Source organism: Pezoporus flaviventris, unplaced genomic scaffold (assembly GCF_033815535.1).
Source record: "Pezoporus flaviventris isolate CSIRO_AGI_PZ_B2104156 unplaced genomic scaffold, CSIRO_AGI_Pfla_v1 ptg000031l, whole genome shotgun sequence".
In the NCBI taxonomy this organism is placed as follows: domain Eukaryota; kingdom Metazoa; phylum Chordata; class Aves; order Psittaciformes; family Psittacidae; genus Pezoporus; species Pezoporus flaviventris.
Genome location: NW_026892579.1, coordinates 23097571 through 23123278, shown reverse-complemented (window position 1 = coordinate 23123278; position 25708 = coordinate 23097571).

Genomic DNA, 25708 nt, shown 5'->3' with positions numbered 1-25708 from the left:
TCCCACTGTTGTGCTAGGCTCTTCACTTCTGCAAAAGTTTCCCTATGATCAACTCTGATTATGGGAAAATAGTTTAAATTCCCTGTAAGCATCATGTAGACATGTGACATTATTACTTGCTTAATCATAAGCCACTCACAGCTGAGAATGAACAGGGCAAAGCAGTGTAAATAATACTAGCAGTTGTGCAACAAGAGCAGTGTAGTGCATGACTCTTGTAGTTGAACTGAAAGTCTGTGCCTTCACCCATACTGGTGCTCTTTTGCTGCCTATTTGCTCATAACAGTTTAAAAGAGTTGTCTGGCATATTGCATACAATCAAATAAAACTCCAAAGTCCCTGGCATGTCTTTCTTAAAAACATCCCTCCTCTTTCTATGTCTTGGCTCTGTGAATGGGAGCTGTGTCAGCCATGGCACTATGCACCGACAGATTCAAGAGCTGTTCTGTAGTTCACTCTGAAAGCTGCACTGGAGCACAGTGTGACCGGACTTGACTGATTATACAATCTATTCTGAATCCTTTACTCCCCTGGAGTGATGATCATTTTTGCTATTGCAAACTGTATAACTAATGTGTCAATGAAACTTAAGTAGGCTTCAGTTTAGACTGTAATAGTATCATTTATCTTCAGTGTCTCAGGGGCCATTAACCATTTGCAGAGAAGCTCATTTTTCATCTTGGTGAGATTTAATCTTTGGAAGGTCTCTCTGACCTACTGATCAGAAAGACATTGAGGGTGTCTAAACAAGAGCAGCAAAGCTGGTGAAGGGTCTAGAAAGCAAGTCTTATGAGGAATGGCTGAGGGAACTGGAGTTGTTTAGTCTGGAGAAAAGGAGGACCAGAGGGGATCTTACCACTCTCTAAAACTGCCTGAAAGGAGGATCAAGCAAAGGTGTCAGTCTCTTTTCCTGTGTAACAACTGGTAGGACAAGAGGAAAGGGCACAAAAACAGCTGCATGAAAACAAGGGAAAAATGGTGCCTCAAAGGCTTTCAAAAGACATTGCCACAGAGCTTAAGTGAGAAGTTACAAAGCTGCCAGGTAAAGGCAGGCGAGAGCCTTGCAAATGGAAGACCCTAAGCATTGCAAAAGCTAAGGGACCATGCAACACTTGCACACTGGAGGGCTTGTGGTGCTCTACTACTTTTTGAAATATGAAAGCTGAATATAACTTTGAAAACTGATTTTGTAAAACTACTGTCTAACCAAGGGAATGATAGTGCATAATAGCAGAGCTGCTTCTCTACAAGACCTTACCTGTGTCCTTTGCTTTTCTGGTACAGGATTTGTCAGCTGAGGACATATTTTATGTAAAAAGTATCTGTAATTAAAGGAACGGTCCACATTGACGAGTCTTTGGCAGCTCCTCAGTCTAAAGATGTTGAAAGCACATCTGATGTTCCTCTGCTTGCCCTGAATATCCTGTAAGTACCTGAGGCACATACTTGAGAAATGCTGGATTCAGCATCAGCTCTTCAGGAAACAGCTGGAAGTTTTGGTAGTTCCTAAACTGAAAGCATCAACTATGCTCTGTTGTTGAAGAAAACAAACCAATCCCATTCAGATGGAGAAACAGGAACCTTATCTGCAAAAGTAATAAAAAATAAAACCTTTTTGTATGCTTAGGATGACAAGAGTTAGCTGGAATATTTTGTCCAGTTTAAGGTGTTGCACTTCGAGAAACCTGTGGATCACTAAAGGAGAGTCCAGATGAGAACACTGAGGAAGTCTAGGAAAGGATAACCTGCAGGGAAAAAAAAGATGTGCAGTGCACAAGAGACCAGATAGAAATAAAGCCCTTTCTTCATAATGATTTCTGTTCATCTGCTCTGTCCTACCTATAAAAATCCTAAAGTCGCCCAGGGCAGGCTGCCTATTTTAAAGTGTTTCCACAATGGACTGGGCTACTAAATACCTTAGAACAAATTATAGGATGTAAAAATTCAGCTACTTTCTTACTTTATGCTCTTCCTAGTAAAATCTAGTAATACCTAGTTACATCTGACTTTTAAAATTACAATATCCTTCAGCTTCTACTCTAGATTAAAGGATGGTGACCTCAAGAATTAGTCTTCCACTGATGCTCTGTTTCTTTGTAGATAGAATAATCCGCCAACTCCTACATTCACACTTGTTGACAAGTGAAGAATATGTCACTGTTCAAATATGTTGTTGCTTATTGCTTGGCTTTGATGGCTTTAGCAATAGCCAGTTAGCATGTGAGTTTTTTCCAGTTTTGTTCTCATCAAAGCAGTAAGAAATAGCCGTAGTGCCAGGATGCTGAGCTTATGGAAGCCGTAATAATGTATTTATGTTTTTTACTCCTGGAATCTTATTTAGGGATGATTTTGGAGACTTTTCCAAGGTCAGTATTCTGTGTAAATCCAGAGGGAAGAAAGAGGCATTTCTAAACATGTTGTTTTCCAAAAACTCCTCCAAGCTAGTAGGTGCTCCAAAATCTCCAGACTGTTGCAAATATCAAAACATTTATTCTAGGCTTTAAGTACATTGTCAACCTGATCCTACATAATATATGGGCACTAATTACATAGATTTCAAATCAGGTGATTCATTTGATCATAGGCATTTCTAGGTGAGATTAGCATCTTGCACGACTGAGACTCCGTGTCGCAGATTGTTTTACATTGATCTCTTACTGGAGCAGGCACCCTGTAGAATGAATCCCACCTCACTGCATCTTTGAGAGGCTGTTATCCTGATTAATGAAGTGTTTAACTACATCACATATTCTCATCTCTAATACTATTCCCATGTATGCTATACAGTCTTTCTTCCATTTCCTACGTTTCAATTCTACCTGTATAAGAACATGAGCTACAGATTTAATTTGTGTGAATGGTTTCTATTAGGTCCAGAATAATTATAAAGAAAAATCCTTCCGAGTGGCTATTCAGAACATACAGCAAATCTGAATATAAACCTAAAGGTATGTGAAGTTCAATTTTTGACTGAAATGTCAATGACAATTTATGGGGTTGGGAAAAGGAGGGAAAAGCTAAATGCTACAAAGTATCACAAACTGATCATAATTAAAATGAAAAAACCTCTAGGATATTTCACTTTGCTTGTGATGTAAGCTGATGATAGAGAAGTTTGTAAGGACAATATCTTTTAACAGTTCAGTTCCTAGGAAAAGTACAGTATCTTACCTGTCTGTAAGCCAAAAATTCAGAGTAGGTTTTACCCTAACCAAGGTATTAATGTAGTTCTGTCTTTGTAGAATTTTTATTTATCGGTGGGAAATAATACTGTAGCAGATAGTAGTAATTTTGGCAATGTAAGCAGCTATTTGGGAAATGGTAAAAATTATCCTGAAAGTTAACCACTGAAAAATTTTTCAATAGCCATTCTGGTCTGATTGCATTTTTTTAATCTCTGAAGTGTGTATTCAGCTTTTCTAGTCTCTGCTAATCACTCCACTAGTCTTCCTTGCTTTACACTCAGACAAACACACCCAAAAAAGTCTCATGTTAAAAGGGGATCAAACAAATTCAAGGGTAGCAGATCCACAAACATGTATTTTTGGACTACAAATTGTTCTCAAGAGTAGGAAGTAGTTCTTTCTTTACTCTTATGTATGGTGTTCAGCATTTTGTAGCTGATTAAAACACATTCAAATAAAATTTTCCTTTAATTGCACAGTTAAATAACTTGAAGACCTCCCTATAATTACATGAGTTCACTTCTATCTTACCTCAAGTCCCACTCTTTCAGAGACCAGGTCTTGACAAAGCTTAAGAAAGGAGAAGCATTGACTCAATATACAGATGGAAAGCCAAAGCCTGGAGATATTATGTGACTTGCTCAAAGTTACTCAGGAAGCAGCAGAGGAGCTAAATTAGTGCTAGATCTCTTGGGTCTGGAACCACAGCCACGGCTTGGCCTTCCCTCATCTCACAACTTCTATTTAAGCCAAAGCTTCCTATATTCATCTTCTACAATTACATTCCTGGGGAAACCCAGGGGAATCTATCTTTTTGAGGCCTTCCTTCTGTGTGTAGGCATGTGGGCAGACGGGTGGGCAGGCTGCAGATGCCGTACATCTGACTGGGTAAGACTGTGCGGTAGCCAGAGAGCAAGGCTGCCGAGCCGCTCCCTACAGACAAGGGTCAGAGCCTGCACGTATCCAGTGGATGTCCAAATGAGGATGTTAGCAGACAAACTTCTGTAGCAAGAGGAATGTGTTTTGGCTCTTCCTTACGCCACCACGATGACTCGTCATGGTAAACCAAACTTGGAACAGGGGAGAAACACTGGACACAAGTAAAAATGCAGTTTTATCCAAAAGAGTGTTTTCCAGATTTCCTATGAGGTCAATGCAGTGTTTTCTTGCTTTGAACAATATTGCTCCTAACAATACAGGCATTATTTGAACAATACAGATGCAGACTGAACAATTGCTCTTAACAATGCAAGCAATTAAGCTTGTCAGCTGGAGAGGTTAGCAGAGTGAATGAAAGTAGAAAACTGCCATCTCCGACTATTTGCTTTGAAGTGAAATGAGGTGCCAAAAGAAGTATTCCCAAAAAGCATAATTTTCAACCAGTAATCCCAAAACCCTTCTGTATAGGAAAGAAGGTGCTGAGTAACCTGAAATGCAATTAATAGGCCACTGGGGAAGAATATCTCCTATCTTTGTTTGTAGAGACAACTATTTGGGGAAAGCAGCTTCCCAACGATCTCAGAACTTCAGGCCTTTGTGAAGGAACTGTACAAACTTCAGAGGGACCCTGAGTCCACACAGAGAAGGGGTTAACTAACCACCCTTGCAGAAGATACAGGGAGCCATCTCTTTCTCTGACACAGGGACTTGAACTTTTTTTCCTTCTCACAGGGTGCTTTCAAGTCCACTATTTTTCCATGCCAGGGCACATCCTGGAAGATATATAAGCTATTATCTAACTGTATGTCATATATTCTTTGTGCCTAATCCTAGATGTTATAGCTAATTGGAAGTCCAGATAATGTGCCATTAGGTGCAAAACCAATACTCATAGTAAATGTAATAACTACAATATACCTTATGGGTTTGCCAAGAAACCTGGAAAATCTGAGCCAGGGCAGGGAGACCCATTTATCCCTTCTTCTCTCATGACTGCCTATCTATTGTGCTTATGGATCTTCATCAGGTAATTCTCAGAACCAGATTACATGTTTCTGAAGGGCACACAGTTTTCACTTAGATTTCAACTGTGACAGCTTACACAGCCTTAGTTACAGCATTTTAATAGTTACCACACAGTCAATAGCATCACCTGGGTTTTTTGGTTTTCATTTCCAACTGCTGAACCTTTTGTTTTCTTTTTTAAGCTGTTTTGGTGTTGGTTTTGGTTTGGTTTTGGTGGTTTGTTTTTTTTTTTAAGTAAATGAAAATTATCTGTCCATGGAGAAGTCTGGGGAAGTATTTCAACAAGTGATAAGATATGAACACATGTTAGTTTCTGGATGATACTGTGATCTGCTTCTAGGTTTCAACCTACATAATTATGTAAAACAGCAGTGCTGGGTAGTGATATCATGGCAGTTTATGTAGATTTATGTTGCTTTTGAGGTGAACATTAGTTCAGAAACTCAGGGAGAAAAGATTACTTTTTAAAAGTAGAATGTAAAGTACTGTGCAGATAGGCAGGTGGAGAACCATAGCTCAGGACAGACAAACCTTATCTTTCACTGCCTTTTGAAAACCACATCCTGTGATAATATTGAACAATAACAGTCAAAACACAAGCATTCCTTAGTGCATCAGCTCAAAGCTTTTGTTAATTATCTGTTGTTAGTCATGCGAGGTTATTTCAGTGTCTGTATATGCACATACAGATTTGTATAAAAAAATAGCGTGCATGTGAGTATATGTATATTTCTGTGTAGAGACAGAACATGATAGCTTTCTTAAGACACAAGAATGTAAGTTTAATTTAAAAGATGTCTATCTAATTCTACAAACCCCCAAACATCTCAGGGAGCCTGTTTCATACTTGTTTTCATTAAACAGAAACACATCTCACCTGCTAGATTTACACATCAGTTTTATCTCATCTTTCCCAAAGAACTTTCACTCTGTCTGCCACATCCTGTTTAAATAGGTGTTAAATCCATGTTAAATTCATCTCCCTTTCCCACAGAAATGATCACTTTTCTGTCCTGCATGGGGCCCAGGATGACTTACACACCTCATGCCCCAGCACTGGAGAACTGTCTTGGGCTCACAGAATAGGCCCAATTGTCACTACTGATCTCTGCTGATTATTTGATTTGCAGTGATGCTTCTTGTGCGTCAGTCACGGTCCAGGACTGCACAATCACAAAATGGAAAATTGATCCAATTTGTGTAGAAGAGACAATAGTTCTAGACAGAGGAACATTACTTAATCTGACTGATGGGCAACTCTCTCAACATATCACCAATTAGCGTTGAGTCTCTCGCATACTATCGAAAAGGCATATGCTAAAATGTATTTATTGCATTTATTTATATGTATGAGGAGGTTCCTCCCAATAGAAGAGCAACTTGGAAAAATGCATGAAGATGCTTCTCAGAAATTTGTAACAGGAGGACTTTGGTAACTTTTACTGTATTTTTTAGAACTGACTCTGGCTATAAATGGAATGGATGATAGAATGATTGTCGTGGTTTAAACACAGCCGGCAACCCAGAACCACGCAGTCTCTGTCTAACTCCCCCCCTTCCTCCCTCCACTCCTGGAGGGGTGCGGAGGAGAATCAGAAGAATGTAACTCCCATGGGTTGAGATAGGAACAGTCCAGCAACTAAGGTATAACACAAATCACTGCTGCTACCATCAATAATAACAATGATAAGGGAAATAACAAAGGAGGAGAATACAAACCCTCACTACCCGCCGACCGATACCCAGCCTGACCTGAGCAGTGATCTAGCCCTTCCGGGTAACTGCCCTCAGTTTATATAGTGGGCACGACATGCTGTGGTATGGAATAGCTCTTTGGTCAGTTTGGGTCAGGTGTCCTGTCTCTGCTTCCTCCTGGCTTCCCCTCCTCCCGGGCAGAGCATGAGACTCAGAAAGTCCTTGGTCAGACTAAACATTACTGAGCTACAACTTAAAACATCAGTGTTATCAGGCTGAAAGTCAAAACCACAGCACTGCACCCGCTACTAAGAAGGAAAAAAATGATTGCTATTGCTGAACCCAGAGCAACGATACAACTGCATCTTAGTGCAATTGGAGAGGAAAAGGTAAATAACACTTGAAGAAGCATTCCAAACCAAGACCCAGGGTATTTGGCATGCCATTTTTAGGTCAGGTGTTAAAATACTGTGGTGTGCTTATATGAAGGCAAGCTGAAATCATACAGGAAGAAATCTAACCCTTTATTCCATGAACTATCCTGAATAATGGCTCTGTATATCTTAAATTTCTGTTAAGAAAAATGCATAGTCAGTGGATCCCTTCTTCCAACTTTCATGGCTTCCCAGCTACACATTCTCCCCCTAAGGGCTGACGGGCTTTGCCTATAGGCAGTTTAGAGATGAGAGGTAGCAGAAGCTGAGAAGGAGCGACCGCTGCGTCTTTCTAGTCAGAAGGACACCAGGACATTGCTTAGTTGCACCTGGGGGAGCAATTCCTCTAAAATGTTTACCCCACCTGAAGAGTTGGAGGATGTATGTAGCTGACTGGACTGCCAAAAATACAGCAGGGAAAACAGGAGTGAATGGAGCCCAGGATGACAGCTGAACCCTGTCTCACCCCCTGCAGAGGGGCAGCCTTGTTGCAAGCAAAGGAGGACCTATGATGAGGTCTTACAAACCAGTGCAACAAACTTCAAAGTAGCCCCATGGAAGTCAGCAGAATTAACCAATCTTTAAAAAGTACTAATATGCTACCCAGAGCAGAATTTTGAATACACAAAAAAGTAAGCCCCAGGGTCCTTGCTCGCTGCTCTCAATTGAGGCTTTTATTTAAAAAAGGGGAGTAAAAAACCCAGAACCCTTCACTATGCTTTGTCTTGACTCTTAAAATCTAAAAGTAGACATAAGGTTGTGTTTGATATGACCCAGAATTGGCAAGAATAGCAGCCCTATCCCTTCATTTTTAAGTAGCAAAAAAAGAGGCACCACAGGAAACTATCAAATAATAAGCACCTGCTCTGCATGCGTTAGTGTTCTGGCATATACAATAAAATGATACCAAAATAGAGGTGTGCTAACCTTAGAATTGCTGGTTTTGGTACACACATCCTACAACTCATTATGGCTGTGTGGTCCTGACAGTGCTTCCAGTTACTGGCAGGAACAAAGGGCAGTGGAAATCCTTAAATTGCCTACATGACAGATTAAACAGTCTGGTTTTGCAGTAGCATTGAAAAATGTTCTTTGCTTGAGATCACAAGGCTGAGCAAGTAAGCAGGATTTTGCTTGCATCATATCATCATTAAATATGTACTGTGGTATTGACAAAAGCCAGACATTCAAAGATTGCCTCCATTTCCTTCAGGCAATCCACTCCAGATGCTGTCAAGTGACTTCTAGCAGTGCCCTGCTTGGAAAGAAGGATTAGCTAGATGATCCCTGCAAGGGCCCCAACTCATTCCAACGTAAAAAATGTCACAAGGACAATATACAATAATTATCTCCTTTTTAAACATATTTTAAGGTACATGATTTCAGGAATTAAGAAACATAGCTGGGAAAGCCCTGGCAGTGATGACATGATTTAATCAGAATAATATGTTGTATAGCAGGAAGGAATTACTGAAAATGCTGCCATCCATAAAAACCTTTGCTTCTACTGACTAATTGCATCTTTCTTGTTGGTGTATCTCCAGAAAGCTTCCAAAAATATTCAGTTAGGTTTAAAAAATATACCCTTTGAATTATACTTCTGAATTAGTATGTCTAGAATAGCAAATTCAAAATCTGGCTATTGTTTAATAATCCTGTTTAGGACAGATTTTTGCAAGGAATTTATAGTCCAGATTTACTTAAATGTAGATTTAGGAGCTAAATGCCCTTTATTTCAAAATGTCATTGTGATTTTAGGAAATTCCAATTGCAAAAAAAAATGAACAATTGCATGCCTGGTCATAGTAAAAGAAAAGCCTCCCCAAGGCTTGGGGGAGGTTTAAACTAGTGCTCTAGACCTCCTTGTCTTCATTCTGTTCTGGTACCCCCACAATTAGTAGCTATGGGGCATGAATGTATTAAGGATTGGATTATGTTGCACATAATAAGAAAAATGGTTTTTTTCCCCAAATGGGCAGCTATTTGTCTGTGTCTTCTGCCTATGAAGAAGTGGAGGGGCAGCTCATATGGCAAGAGGAGGTGCTGGAACCTATAGAGAAACCAAATGAAGTGAGATAACTACTGGCAGGAATAAGTCAGTGTGTACCTTTTCTCTGTCCCATACCTAATGCCTCATGCATCAGCTGCACTGTTCTCCTTTCTCCCCACACTCAACTCTGGCTAAAACAAACACTTCTTTCACAAAAGCTAGAAAACAGGAGTGCAGTGATCAGATAAATTAGGAACTTCCTTCAGTATTTAAAGCTGTGGAGAAATTCAGATTAGATCCACACAGAAAAGGAAAAGAAAAGGGGGGGAGGCAATAGCCCCAACAAGAAAATCTGTTGTGGGGAATGGAATCGAGCCAGGAGGTGTACAAGAAATGTAAAATAGGACAGCCTTATCATGAAGCAGTTTTTTTTCTGTAGAACCAGTGGCAGAGTACACAGAGCACAGGACCAGGAAAACCACAGGGGGGGATATCAGCAAGTCAGATATTTTCTCCCAGGAATACCAACACGTGCCAGGCCTAGCTCCACCATCTGCTTAACCAAAGTCACATATACAAGGCTGCATCCTTAGCATCCATGTCAGAAGGCTCCTCTGTCTCTACAGGTTTGATATCTGCCCTGGACAGTGGAAGCAAAGCCCACTTTAATCTGGTGATTCTGTACAAAGGGAGTCACCCTCCAGCAATAAACTCTTCTCAGTGAGAAGGTAAAGGAGCCCTGCTGAGGAACTTAGCATGAGTTTGAGGGAACACCATGATGGGCTGCAGAATGAGTTGGGTTAGAACCTAGCTTACCTCTGCATAGTGGTTTTGGCACATCCTGACTCCCAGGAAAAGCTCTAAGTTGCACATACTGCTCCAGTTAGTCAGTGTCCAATGGAGATCTTCTATCGCTTTGTATGACACGTGGGAAAAAAAATCCAGACCCCAGGGGATTGCTTTGACTAGAAGTCAAAGTCCAAGGCTGAGAACACAAGACTGGATTTGACTCCAAAATATTGAAAACTATGCCTGTTATGTAGGAAGACTCAAATTACTTCCATTTCTCCAAACATTGATTTGTACAGACTCCATCTACCTGGACTGTGCTGTTGTGCCATCTGGGCTGGAGTATACAGGCACAACCTGATCATGGGCAACAACCTTTCTGATTAAGGGAGTAGTTTTTCTACTTCTATTCTCACAGGACTTATGGCGTCCTAAAGTGACTCTGAAAAGGGCACAAACTCCTATTTCCTGCTCTTTCTGCACACTAAAAAGGTCTCCTACAGCTCAGCCCAGTGAAACTGGGCTTGTTTTGAACTATGGCTTTAGAGCCGATTTAAGATTTATGTGGTTAGTGTTTTATGTGGGAAAAAAGTTGTTTCTCACCCCCACATTCATTCTATGCTCACATATACTCCAAATCATCCATAAAAGGTCTGCAATATAATCACTACACTGGTCAAATATGAAAGGCAGTCTTGCAAAATTTTACTCACCCACACTGCCGATGTGAGTCACCTTTTATTTTAACCAGAAAGTAAAGCACTGTTTGTCTGTTGTTGTCACTACTGATGGAAGAAGGTTTAAATAGATTTTCTGTGACAAGGATCATATTCTCCTTCAGTGCTACTTTTCTGATGGCATTTTTGCAAGTCTGAAGTCAAAGTGTTTCATTCTGATCCTATTTCATTGGGTTTTGTCAAAATCAGGGTGCTTGCTAGACATGAAGAACACCCAGAGCAAAGTATGAAACCTCATAATTTATCTTCAAGTCTACTTTTCAGGATTTAATGAGATAGCTGGCTACCTTTCTGGAGAATTCTCCATTACTTCCCTAAATAATGAATAATTACCAAATGATATCAATGAATAATTATCAAAGAGTTTGTGGTGTGTCCAACTGCTGATACATGATGTCTAGCACGTTCCTCAGCAGCAATGGACACACTGGTTAACAATCTGAGTGTAAAACTCTTCTGTCATGACATGGAAAGTGCAGTAAAGCTGAAGATTGTTTCTGTATTCCTGAAGCTGAGATTGATAAACCAGGTCAGATTATAGGACTCCCATTGCAGAAAGTAATTGTTAATCATTTTCAGGGCATTTATAAGCAAGGCACAACAGGTTTTGCATCTTCTCACTCCTCTTCATTACAGACATTAAACCTCTTGGCAGTAAGTTACAGATGCTGAATGCAGTTTACACTGTGCCATTGATTATGCTCACCTGGAGTTGCAAAGGAACCCCAGGACTACTCATAGAGAACTATTTTCAAGTATAGCAAACAGATATCCTCTAGACCACCATTTCTCAAGAAAAGATCAACAAATTCTTAATTCTTTTGGTTGTTTTTCATTCAGTGATTTCTGCAGGCCTTTTCTATTTGTGCATGTAAAGTTTCCCTGCGGATATTTTACCAATAGTCTAGTTTGCTCCAGTGACTGGAATTCTTCAGTTTGTTTTTTTGTTTGCTTGGTTGGTTGGTTTGGTTTTAGGTTGGTTTGGTTCTGGATTTTTTCTTAAGGGGAAGATAGGGTAATTCAAGTTCAAAGCACTCATTATCTCTCAAATATTGTACATACAATCATCACAGAGTCATAGAATCATAGAATAGTTAGGGCTGGAAATGACCATCTAGTTTGATCCCATGCTAACCTTTTAGTGTAGTATGACATTATGTTGCATTCAAACTAATTGTTTCAATAGCTCACGCAGTGTACATAGAAATCTATCCTGTGTGCTTTTGCTCTTACCTCAGTACCTGCACACTTTGCAGTCTTCACTATATTTATCATAGTATATACATTTATTAAGCCTAATCCCTACAGTGGCAGACACTGCACCCTTCCTAAATCACTCTTTGGCTACCAGCTTTGCCAGGATCCGAATGCTCCCATAAGTTTCCCCTACCTACACTTACCTATCTTCATCTCAAAAGTCAATGCTTCTGTAGGTTTATTTAAATCAGAGGTCTGGTTCAGGAAGCCACTATATACTTAATTTGCAGCCCAACTATATTTATGATCATTTTCAGAATGACTCTTTCCCTTTGATGAGATTTACCAGTTCGTGCCTAATACACTTCTAACCAGAAAAGTTTTTGTTACTTTTTAATAGCTGAGGAGTTGGATCACAGGGAAACTCAGCACTCTGGAGGAATGAAGCAGGTTGGGTAATGGCATCTTTATTTTTGTCTGTGTGACTTGGATTTGGAAAAGCTGAAGCTTCGAACTATGGCCTGTTCTCTGCATTTCCTGGTAACTACAACAGACATGGACCATTTGTGAACAGCTCAGACCTTTGGACGCCACTTACATACACAAGACTCGATCCAAAATCCAGTGCACTAAATGGAAAGACTTCTGGTTGACTTCCATTCTCTGTGGACCACAATTACTTCATGGGTCTAGAACATACATGCTGTCTTTTACTGCTTTTTCTCCACGTAGTAGCACATACATACTGTCTCTGCAAATCTTTTCCAATTAATGGTCCAAAATAAAGACCCAAGTGCTTTAGCACAGTTTCCTTCTTCACAGCAAACTTCCAAAGAAGCATAGACAGCCACTGTGAGTCACCACACCCCAAACTACAAATGAGTAAGCAGCAAATGTTCAGTAAATATAACACAGTATCTATAATGGGCAGCAAAACAAACAGAAAAGCTTTGAAGCACGATTCCCATTATGAAGATACTTGTATAAATGCTGAGCATTTTATGAAACTTTGCAGCAATCACAATACCCAGGGAAATAATCATGACAATTATGTGGGACTTAAACCCCCAGGTTTTTTGGTTTTATATATATATATATGGATATAATTACTTATGCCAATCTGCAGTGGGAGTCATTGATTGTTTTCACTGACAAAAATTCTTGTTAAATTGCCAAAATCGCAAAATAATCATGGGATGTTTCATTAAATGTAGTAATTGAATTGAGCTGCTATAAGAATGGGAAAACTTGGCAGACTGCAAACTTTTGGCTCTTTGCACAGCCTGTGAGCAAAAAGAGATTTTCCCTGAGAGTTGTTAGGAAAGGATCTCAATGTGTTTGAGAGCAAAGAGAGCACAGAAACTTCTGTCCCTGGAGGAGCTCAACTAGCCCCTTTTGGAGAGTGGCAGTCCTGGGGCCGCCTGGCCACACATGGGCTAATTTGCATTAGCACAGTGTTAGTGCTGTGAACACATAAGTGGCACAAGCTAAAATTAGGGGGTTTAATAGTAATAGAACAGCTTGTCCAGACACAGTGTCCACATAGTAGTCCAGGACACCAGGACCACAGGAGATGAAACCCCTTCCTTAAGTGCCTATCCATGTGGACATTCGGTAACCCTGGAAGCCAGGCGCTGGACAGGCAGCTGCTTGTACCATTTCACCCCATTATTGCTCCCCACTGAGAAAGACCTGGCTGTCACTGCAGGAATAAGGCATGAGACTCAAGCTATGCCAGCAGTTACTCAGAGCCAGGATGAGTCCCTCAGTTAGTCAGCCTAGGTAAAACACAAACTGATCAGATTCTACTGTGAAACAACCATCTCTGTGTGTGCATGCTAGTTCTTTAGGTTTGTGATGTGCTGTTCCCACCAGCCTGGCATTGCTTTGGTTATGCTTGACTTGGTCAAGCTCCGGCTAACCTTACCATGCTTCACAAGCTGTTCGCATTCCACATTTATTTCCACAGTGTTAATGTGTATGTCTTTCAGCAACACAGGTCACAACACAGATGTGATTTACGACAGTGCCTTTGTGCAAATAAGGCCAAGGCATTCTTCAAGCAGGCTCAGAGACACAAATCCACCTCGCCTAACCAGATTAGGGAAAAGATACAGTGAGACGTAACAGCTGAGCTGCGAATCGATATCCACACATGGCAAAATTCTCCCTTTGTAGGAATAGTCTAAGTCCTCCTCCAGCCCAAGGTGGTGCCACGAAAAAAATCTATTCACTGTGTCCTTGCTCTTATGAGGCTGCTGCTCGGTCTGAAGGTAGGGCAACGTCTTTCAGTTCATGAATTTCCAAAACCTGTGATCTGAAGTAATACTGCAAAATAACATTTTTTAAACGATACAAATTTGTGATCAAAGTGTTCATCATAAATCTGAACACATCCAAAACAAAATTTTTGAGCTCTTCAAGGATGCAAAAATAAGAACAAGATAGGAAAATGTAAGAATCAACCTGGTTTCCAAGTTGCAGTTACAACATTGAGCAATCCAGGCCATTGACCAATCCAGAGCAATACTGGATTAGTGCCAAGGAGTATTATGATATCACAACAGAAAGGTTAAGATGACAAATAAAAGATCAAAACAGAAGATGTCTATAGATGTAAAAGATAATGATTGTTTTTCTTTCAGAAGTATTCCTTGGGAACCAAACATTGCAAGAACAGACTGTACTGGGGAAACAAAAGCAATGGGAAAACCCAGTAAGTTCACTTTCAATCACATCAACAAACTTGTCTCTAGGCGTGACATCACAGCCCATAAAAGCCTTCAGTGCTAGGCTTTCATTCTGCTTTAAGAGCATTATGAGCATTAATTTTAGACTTGGCGTGTTGAATAACCCCAGGGCGAAAAATGGAAACAAGTGATCAAGACTTTCCTCTATTCATCAAAGGTCTGAAGGCGGTGTTTCCCACCAGCTGACACAACATATTTCAGCCTTGTTCCTGAAGAGCAGCGTAGCTAGAAAGAGCTATGGGGCACGGATAGTCCTCCTGGCAGTGATGGGAACTGCTAGCTTTTCTTCTAAACGATCAGATGCTTTTTTTGTTGACAGTACATTGAATGCAGCAGAACCAAAGGGGTCCATCTAGATGAAGACATGTAATTCATCCCTCTCTGAAGCTTTGTGGCTGTGTTTCTGATAAATCCTGGCAATAAATCAGGCTCTGATTGAAAGGCCTGAATCCACTTCTCCAAAAAGAACAATTCAGAGATAATGTCAAAATAGTATGTTGCATCTGAACAATAACTGCTACAGTGACAAACCACTGAAAGATAGCTGTCCGTGATCTTCCCTGGATCATTGCCATTAGGAGGATACTACTCTAACAAACACCTCTTCTAATGCCTGAGAAGTTGCCCCCTTAGGTCAGTCACTGGTGTTCCAGTTAGCACTGGGGTCCATGACGAAGGCTTTCACTGGGTGGCAGCTAATGATTAATTTAAAGGCAGAGCATTTCAACCACAGAGGGGGTTGATCCTCCATTGCTTTTAGTCCCTTATAATGAGGGAGGAGAACACAATGGGACAGAAAGAACTGAATTCATTATTGCCTCACTTTTTTAATCTAAAAAAAAAGGAAGTCTTGCAGAAATCTTGCTCCCCATGCTGACTATAGTTTCTTATTTTGCAAGGTGCCATGAAAAGGTTAAGAGCAGGAACTGAATGAGCATAGTCAAAATCAGATGCTTTATGACCTCCCCATTCCATTGCCCTTCAGCTATTCTAGGATGGCTCTTTCCCTAAAAGCTTTTCAGTAGGATTAATTGCCTTAATTTTCAATTCTATACACGAACCAAATGTTCTGGTCCAAATTCAGGGCAGCTCAAAACCAGTTTTTCAAACCATGGCAGAAGCTGTCCCCTGAGACAAAGCACATAGTTCTGCTGTGTGTGGGATCAGAGCTAGGAAGTGCCATATGACCTGGGATGGGGAATTATGCTGGCCCTGGAACACCACAATGTCATAGAGGACCCAGCGGAGATGCTCAGAAGCCACCTCTGCACACATCAGGTTCCCTTTCTCTTCCAAAACTGCAGTCACTACTTAGTGTTTTGTCATTTGTTTACACTAAAATGTTGACCTCTCTAAGGGTTCACTTCTGAAAATAAGCCTCTGTTTTAAATGCTTTGACAGTGACTGCATGAATTTACATGACTCATGTCACAATACTTGGAAACTTGCTATGTTAATGATGGATACTCAACATTTCTTTGAGATAAGTTTGCAGTGGGAGCTGCGGGGGAAGGCTAGACTGGGAAGACCTCAAAATCTGAGGAGATCATAAAACACTGTTAAGAACATGTGCATGCTTTATCTCAACAAATATTTTTACAGCATGAGAAATTGTGCCAGAAATTCAAATTACATTTGTTTTATTATACTTGCCCAAGTGTTTTGCATGCAGGTATGATCCTCTTTGCATTGCAGGAATTAAGAGTCAATTAAGAGTCAACAGAATCACAGAGCTGTTGAGGCTGGAAGACGACATCTGGAGGTCATCTTGTTCAATCTTCCTGTTCAGTCAGGGCCACTTAGAGCTGATTGGCCAAGCTTATATCCAGATAGTTTTTTAATGCATTTCCAAGGATGTGTCTCCAAGGATGGAGACTGCACAGCCTCTCAGGACAACCTGTACCAGCGCTCAGTCACTCTCACGGTGAAAAAGATTTTTCCTGATGCTCAGAAAAAGCCTCCTGTGTTTCAGTTTGTGCCCAGTGCCTCTGGTCCTGATACTGGTACTGGATACCACTGAGAAGAATCTGGCTCTGTGATCTTTTCTCTCCCCATCAGGCATATATACACATTGATGAGATCTGCCCTGAGCCTTCTCTTCCCCAGGCTAACAGTCCCAAATCTCTCAGCCTCCTCTCACAGGAGAGATGCTCCTGTAATATCTTAGTCACTTAGTGGCCCTCCACTGGACTTTCCCCAGTCTGTGCATATCTGTCTTATAGTGGAGAGCCAAGAACTGGACACGGTGTTCCAAGCGCAGCCTCACCATTACTAAATAAAGAGGATCACTTCCCTCAACCTACTGACAACACTCTTTCCAATGCAGCCCAGGATACCATTAGCCTTTGCTGCTGGCTCGTGTTCAACTGATGACCACCAGGATACCCAGCTCCGTTTCTGCAGAGCTTCTTTCTATTAGAGTGGCCCCAGCATGTCCTGGTGCATGAGGTTGTTCCTCCCCAGGACTTCGCACTTCTTCTTGAACTTTGTAAGTTTCCTGTCAGCCCATTTCTTCAGCCTCTTGCAGTCCCTGTGAACGGCAGCACAGCCCTCTGGTGTATCAGCCACTTCTCTCAGTTTTGCATCAGCAGTAAACTTACAGGGAGTACACAGCCCCATCGTCCAGATCATTAATGAAGGTGTTGAATAGGATTGACCCACTATTGACCCTTGGGGTACACCACTGGTACCTCCAGCTAGACTTTGCATCACTCACTGATCAATTCTTTGGACTCAGATATTCAGCCAGTTTTCAGTCCACCTCACTGTCTCCTTATCTGTACATCATCAACTTCTCCATATCAAAAGCCTCCCTGAAGTCCAGATAGACAGCAGCTATCACTTTCCCTTAACCTTAGCCAATACACTTGTTCACAGTTTTTTCTCTGAGTTTTCTCTGACACTAACCTCTATATTCATGTTCATTGAAGCAAGACAATGAGTTCTTACATGCTAGGCATTCTTGAAAAGATAACCATTTCATTTAGATTAAGGCTACATAATTACTTCAAGGCACGCACACATAAACCATCCCTGCATTTGAGAATGGGTTTTTACAAGCCACCTCCAACTTAGAACCTAAGTAGATATGCTAGTTTGGTTTTGAACGTTGGCAAAAATTGCATCCTTTCAGCAGACCTAGCTAGCCATAACTGCAGGGCTAACCAGCCTACTTTAAAAAGCTGTTTAAAATCTGGACCCAGAGTATAACTAGACTCAGTGCCGAAACAGAAGCTGAGTATTCTGGGAAGAAAAACTAAACATAACTCAGGGTATGGAGACCTATTGGAAATCATAGAATGGTTAGGGTTGGAAAGAACCTTAAGATCATCTATTTCCAATTCCCCTGGCAGGGCCAGGGACTCCTCACACTAGAAAATGTTGTTACCCAAGGCTCTGTCCAACCTGGCCTTGAACACTGCCATAATTCATGGAATACCATACTGATCCATTTCCAAAGAGTTTATTAAAGGCAAAACCCAATTGGTTTGGAAGGAACTAGTTCTTCCTCTAATGGAATTTCCACCAGACTGGGATGTGGCTTTTCCCACAGTACAATGCACAATTCTGCTAATGTTACAGGGTAACCATAGTCTAATGTGATGTGCCAAAACCTACATACTAAGAAAGTGAGAAAAGTTGGTTATAAGTTTTGACTGCCAAAGCTGAATTTAGACATATATGTAATTTTGCAGCATTTTGTGTAGCTGGTGATCCCGTGGAAAGAATAACAACAAAATCAGATGTGGCAGATAAAGCTGGGTGAACTTTAAACTGGAACAAAATGTCATACATTGCTGGTATTTCAGTAAGAACTTCCCAGCTGTGGTATCTGGAGCCATTCTTGAAGCTGCAAAAGACTAAGTGTATGAAATATGTATCACATCAAATGATGAGAGTGAATATACATCTTATGAATCACAAGACATTTTTTCATCATGTGTCTTGTATTCACTCTGTTTACATAGAATTCGAAAAGAAAGAAAGGGAAAAAGACACTCAACATGGGAAATACAAGCTGTTTTGATCTTTTTGGGGTTCTGAAAGCACAGGTGACCATATAGTATAGTATTTAAGTATCCCAAAAGCATTATTTCATATTGAAAAATAATTTCATGCAATTTTTGGTGTTGTAAGTTTTATGTTCTCACATACATTTGTGAGGCATTACAACACTTACAGGAAGACTGATAAAGACTGTTAGCAGCTAATAAAAATTAGGGAGATTTGAATTTCCTGAGCACCTATGGGTAAGATCTGTACCTTGATCTGAAATGAAACTGTTCCTGCACATGCCCATACAGATATTTTTTCCTCTCTATTGTCTCTAACTTCAGATTGAAATTTACCACATTTTATGAGACTATTTTAGAAGTACTTCTAAGAAGGGATACATCATATGTTTTCCCTTGAGAGATCATGAATTCTTTATTTACTTTAATATGCAAAGTGGATTTATTTAAATGTACAATATTACCATGCAGAAAATAGAAAACGTTCTTTTGATACCTAGCCATGTATGGATGTAACTTTGCCCATTCAGCTTTGAATAAGAGACAGAATGATTCATAATGTGAAAAGATAATTTTTAAGTTAAGGTAGGAATTTATAAGTTTAAGTACGGGTACTGCAGTTAGACTGAAGCTGAGACATGTTGCAAATGGACTGAGTCAGTCACACACCTGAATCAATTCTGTCATGAAGGATTGTTGAAGAAAACCTTTCTTTCAGGAAATCTATAATATTGATTCTGAAATAGCCAGAACTCGGCTGAAAAATTATTGTCTATGTCTTCTTTTAATGTCTTTCCATCTAGAGCTAAATTCTGAGGAGAGCTGCCTAAAATATCTATTTATAATAACTGGCTGTAGCTCTTATTCATTCTACATTTCTAGTTACTATTTCTATATCCTGGTGCATAAAGCAGGATACAGCAATCATTATTCACGTTTCTGAAAGTATGCATTTTTGAAGAAACACACCAGTCACCTCCTGTTTCAAATTACTGTATTTTTAGAATATGTAGAAATTTTATCTGTGCATCTTCTGCCAGAAAGGGATCATGAGTATATTTATTTAAAAGTGCAGGTCTCTTATTTTCTGGTTTTATATTCCTGTAGATCATCAGCTACGATATTCATCATTTTTCCCCCAGTTGACCTCAATGAATAAAGTAAATAGCATTGCCTTAAAGATGACCATGAAGGTTTGTGCACAAAACTGTGTTTTTTCTTAAATTTTACATCTTTTCCAGTGTCTGTAGTCCAGGTATTATATGCATAATATATTAATGCATCATATCTTAATTTATTCCACTTCTCTGTTTTCAGCAGAGGCCTCATTGTCTTTATTTAGTGACAACACTCACTTTATTCCGTCCCTCCAGTAAGGCCATGCTGCATTGAGTCATCTTTCAGTGTCAACAGCCATTGCTCCTCACAGCACACCTCCAGCCTTAAGAGGAACAGCCCAGATATTCCTAGTAAGGGACACTTTTGTACAATTTTACCATCCAGCCTGGTGAAGGAGGTAGCCCTGATGATAACCATTAAAACATTCTTTTCGTCAAGAGCAGTGGTGATCCTCATGAAAATGAGCAAATTACCTTGATTTCTGGAATTGCTACAAGTAAGTGGAGTCTGAATGAGGACACTTACCATGCAAGAGCTCCTTACAACATTCTCTACCAAAGGTAGAACAGCAAGTTGTACTTCTCCATTCTCTTTCCCTCTTCAATAAAGAGTAAGCTTTCTTCCATCCTTGAAAACTAGCTTTTCCTCCCAGCCTATTCTAGGAGAAAATGCAGCCAGCCACCAAACTACACCAGTTGGTGACTGCAATTGAGTGTTCCCCTGTGCACTCTCCCCTTTGTTCCATCACGTTTGATCTTCACTTTAGTTCCTTATTCTGAACCTTTTGGGTTCGCAAATGTGCCAATATAGCACAGCAAGAGAATAGTTAGGAAATTGTTGGACCCGCTGTTGAGAATCACAGCTTGATATCCTCTCCATGATATCATTTATCTGAGCAAAATGTTAGGAACTTTCTCCTACCTCAGCTGGAGGAAGAGGTTGTGTTTTGAAGGAATTAAAGAAAATGCCCAGGCAAGATGGATATGGCCTTTACAGAATCCCTTTTTTTCTCGCCTTATCATTGTGGCTCGCTGATAAAGCTCCCTCTGTTCAGCAGTAGCAGTCATGTTTCTCCTTCTTGGTAGCTGGTGCAGTGCAGTGCTTTGACTTTCGGCCTGGGAACAGAGCTGATAACAATGATGTTTTGGTTTAGCCAAGGACTTTGTAAGCCTCATGCTCTGCCAGGGAGGAGGGGAAGCCAGGAGGAAGCAGAGACAGGACACCTGACCCAAACTGACCAAAGAGGTATTCCATACCACAGCACGTCATGGCCAGGAGGTAACTGGGAGTGAGCCGGAAGGGGTGGGAGACTGCAGGGTTGGAGGAGGTATGGGCTGGTGCTTGGTCGGGCTGGGGGGGGGTGAGTTATCGGTTGGCTGGTGGTGAGGTGATGTATTCTCTTCCCTTGTTACTTCCTTTATCATTATTATCATTGGTGGTAGCAGTAGTGATTTGTGTTATACCTTAGTTACTAAACTGTTCTTATCTCAACCCGTGGGAGTTGCATTCTTTTCAACTCTCCTCTCCATCCCTCCGGGAGTAGGGGGAGGGAAAGAAGGGGGGGAGCGAGTGAACAAGTTACCTGACTGAGTTTAAACCACGACATCTGGTCATAGCTCAGTGTTTGGGCCCATGCTAATTAATCTATTACATTGAAGAAACTGTTAGGAATCTCAATGATGCTGTTTTCCCCTTCCTGATTTTCTAATCACCTCTAATATCCCAGATTCAGGAAGAAATGGGAACAACCTGTGACCCTGTGGTAGTACATATTTCTTGTGCAAGATGGTGTCTCTACCCAGTTTTCTTGACCTATGGATGGGAACTTACTTTAGGCCATCACTGTTCTGTATCATGAAACACTTCAGTTTCACACTGTTGTCTAAAGTAAAGCTTTTCATCTCTACTCTATATTCAAAACTTTTTCTCTTCAAATTTCTAAAAGCTTCACCAATCTCACCAGCAAATTTCTTGTGTCATTTTTGGGGAAGCGAGTGCTGTAGAGGGAAAACATGGTTTTGAGACATGCCTTTGAGAAACGGGACAGACAGCTTAAATGTTTGGCTCTGTTTTGACTTTTGTTGCTACTGAAAAGATTTCTGCTAGCGAGACTGAGAAATGCAACCTCAGGATACCACCTTGGAGGATGCACTCACTGAGATTTTACAGCCTACAGGAGTTTTCTGTCAGATGTACTGTACGCAAGGACATTGCTAAATAACAGCAGAGAGTGTTCATGGTATTCTGAAGAACTGCCAAAAAACCCAAGTCTGCAGATTACCCTTTATCTGATATTATGCCGACTTTTACCACATCAACAGAGTTTTTAGAATTAAAAACTTAAAACGTGTACAAAAAAGCACTTGTTTTGTTTCTTGCAATTAGATAGAAGACAGATTTGAGTTAAAAACATGTCTTGAACCATCTCCCTTGATAATTGATACAGTAGCTACATATAAGAATCATAGGATGGTTTGTGTTGGAAGGGACCTTAAAATCATCTAATTCCAATCCCCTTGCCATGGCCAGGGATACCTTCCAGAAGACCAGGTTGCTCAAAACCCTGCCCAACCTGGCCTTGATCACTTCCAGGATGAAGAAGAAAATAACAAAATCTACACAAAAGACTTCCTTCTTGTTAATCTATTACAACAGTAAGATAAAAGCAGGAAGAGAGGTAACAGTTAAGAAAGATACAGGGAGACTTGAAAAGACCGATACTTCTACAAGTGTAAATAATAGGAACCCTAAAATTCTGTTGCTATACCACTGCATCCAAAACTACAGTTTCAGATGCAAGACAGGCAGTAGCAAAATGCAAGTCACATGGATTGCATGATCTAGGAATCCTGGGAACTTTATTAATCTTTAATTTGTATTTTGCCATCAATATAAAAAAGAAAAGAAGCTTTTGGAATAGCAGGAGGGCAAAGGAGGTTGAAGACAGCAGAGAGACCCCTCCTTGTCAGACTTTTCTTTGCCAGGCTAAAGAACCCCAACTCTTGCAGTTGCCAGGCGATCCAGCCCCCGGACCACCTTGGTGTTCTTCAGTTGGACTTGCTTCAACGTATCTTAGTTCTTATCTCCTGGGAGCCCAGAGCTGCACAGGCAGGAGGGCTGAATAGAGGGGAAGAGCGCATAAGCTTCAGGCAGGAAAGGAGGCATAGAAGAAGGGAAAGAAGATTGTGCAGGGCATGACACAATGGCGTAACATAAAGAGAAAACTGCTACTGTACAGTGTACAGTAATTTTAATTATTTTTTTCTGTTCATTATCATGAACAGAGCCTGAAGCTGTAAACATTAAATAATGTGTTGCAATTTTCCAGTGGTGGTTGCTATGAAACATAAACACCATGCCATTATAACTGATAAACATCTCACATTTGCTTCAGTTTGGCAGCTGTAAAACCAGTATTGCTCAAGGTATTTATCAGTCTTATATATTTCTGCTTATCCCAGAAAGGAATACCTTTTCCATGATCAATACTGGAGTTCTGGCAACTTTATTTTGCTCAGAGACCTATAATTCTGGTGAAGTTTATGACAGAAATCTCTGGATAGGTGCCCTGTAATGGAAAAAGACACAGCTTTTGTTTTCTCCTTTCTGGTATTTCCTGAGTATCTGAAGCTTTTCTACTTTAATTATAGTTAGAGGAAGAAAATCCATCTCCTTCAATATTTTTAACTGAAGAACTTTGCAGGGATAACATGCTATGAAAATGAGAGACAGAAATTATCTTATTTCTTCTATTTTTATTGTTTTGTTCAATATTTAATATTGTACAAATAACCTTGATAGTGACTTGAACGATAACTCAAGGATGGCTACAGTGGTTGCCATTAGAGGCATACTGTGTTCTGAGACTAAGAGGTCAATGGGTGTCTCAAAGTGAGCACCCAGAAACGTCATGATCCCAAAACTTGTAGCAGCTCTTGAAAATCCAGTGATTAGCTAGCATCACTCCAGTGAGGGATAAATATGGGTTGCACAAAGAAAAGGTACAGTAGTCATGAACTAAACATTCAAGACATTCTGGACTGTTTATACAGGAATAAAAGACAGCGGAGTCAGACTGGGCTTTAAACCATTCTGAAAGAACAGTTCAGAAACAAACAGTGGTTTTCAAGGATGAAGAAATTCAGAAAAATTCTGGCCCAGAAATGAAACTTAGAGCAGCATCCAGGTGACAGCTTCAAATGGTCTTGCTGCATTTCCTCATCCAAAACCAAATATCTTGTTGTTAAGGGCTTTCTGCATCTTTAAGCTTACAGAACAGATTTGCCGAATGAAATCAACACTATAAATTGAGCCTTGCTAAATTCAGTGGCAAAACAGCTGATCCTATAGAGGCAGGATTTTGGTTTGTATTTTAGAATCACTCTCTGAGGTGCAATTTGTCACAATTAGCTCAATGATCTCATGCATGACAAAAGAACACAATTAGATGGAAACATTAAACAAACAGCACAGAAAAATAACTCAGTGAAAATATAACTGAGCAGTTCTTTTCAGAGGCTAATAGTGTATCAGCACTAAAATCACTGTTGGAGTCTATTCTTTTTAGCTGAATGTCATCTAAGAAATGTTAAGATGTGGAGAAGCCTTTGAGAATATTTCCTTTCATTCACACCTCTTTTTCCAGAGCATGACAGTGATGGCTGTGCATCTTTTAACTAGCTGGTCAAGGCAAAAGTTTGAGGTCTTCTGCAAAATACTGAAAGAAGTAAAGCCTTTGTTAGAAGCTGTGTTTTCTTGATGGCTCTAAGGTGGTCTGATCTTTTTGGCTTTGAAGAGCAGAGATACTACCTTCATGTCAGTATGTTCAATGGGGCAGCTAAAGTAAAATCATACAAAAGGTATTCATTCTTATATTTAAAAGCTGACATGGAAATAATTAGTGTTTTCACAATGCAGTATCTTCCAAAAATGTTTTCCCATTTGTAACTTTAGCCTGAGTTGCAGTTAAAAATATTGACACGTTATTTCACTTCTTAAGGGCAGTGGACAACCTCAAGGTCTATGTGACTCCCTTAATGTGTTTTGCAGGGTGGAATTTATTTTGGAAACTTGCTATTATGAATTATTGCCTTCAAGATATATAGATTGATCAAGTTACCACTAATACACCTTTTTTATTTTTCTTTTTATACAGAAAGGGACCTTCATGGGAATAAAGATCAACTGCTTGTGCTGTTGGTTGAAACTCTTCATGTCTGGCAAAATCAGTCACTGTGCCTTTGTCTTCTTTTACAAGTATCTCTGTGCAGTCAGTGCTATGGCATTGAAAAGACTGTTGCAAAACCATGCCAGAAATAAAACTGAGACATTCTTACATGCTTTCCTCCACTCTATTTCTGCCTATTATTGCACAAAGATCTCAGCCATGGTGCACTACCACAATATTTAGCCTCCATAAACAGTAACGTTGTCTGGGTGTTTGTGCAGTTTTCCTATCCATACTAACAGGAATGCAAAGAACTTGCTCTCTGAGCAAATATTTGTGGGACGCACAAAGACTGTCTTCATTAAGCTCCTCTCTGCAATGCTCCATCCTAATTTTAAACAAGCAGCAGCCGTTTCCCACCTGCTTGTTCATATGCAGAGTTTTTGCCAAAAGGACAGAAAGCGTATACAATTAAAACCGAGCTTTTAAACATTTTCCTTTTTAAAACTGCCAGACTATGTAAACTGATCAGTTGTGCATGAGATATTCAGGAACCCAAACTTGTTTGAATTTGCATTTCTCCAGGATTTGCTCAGCTCAGCTTTGCAATAGCTTTCCCAGAAGTGTCATCAGCACCCACACCTCCTCAAGAGTCATTCCTCTGAGA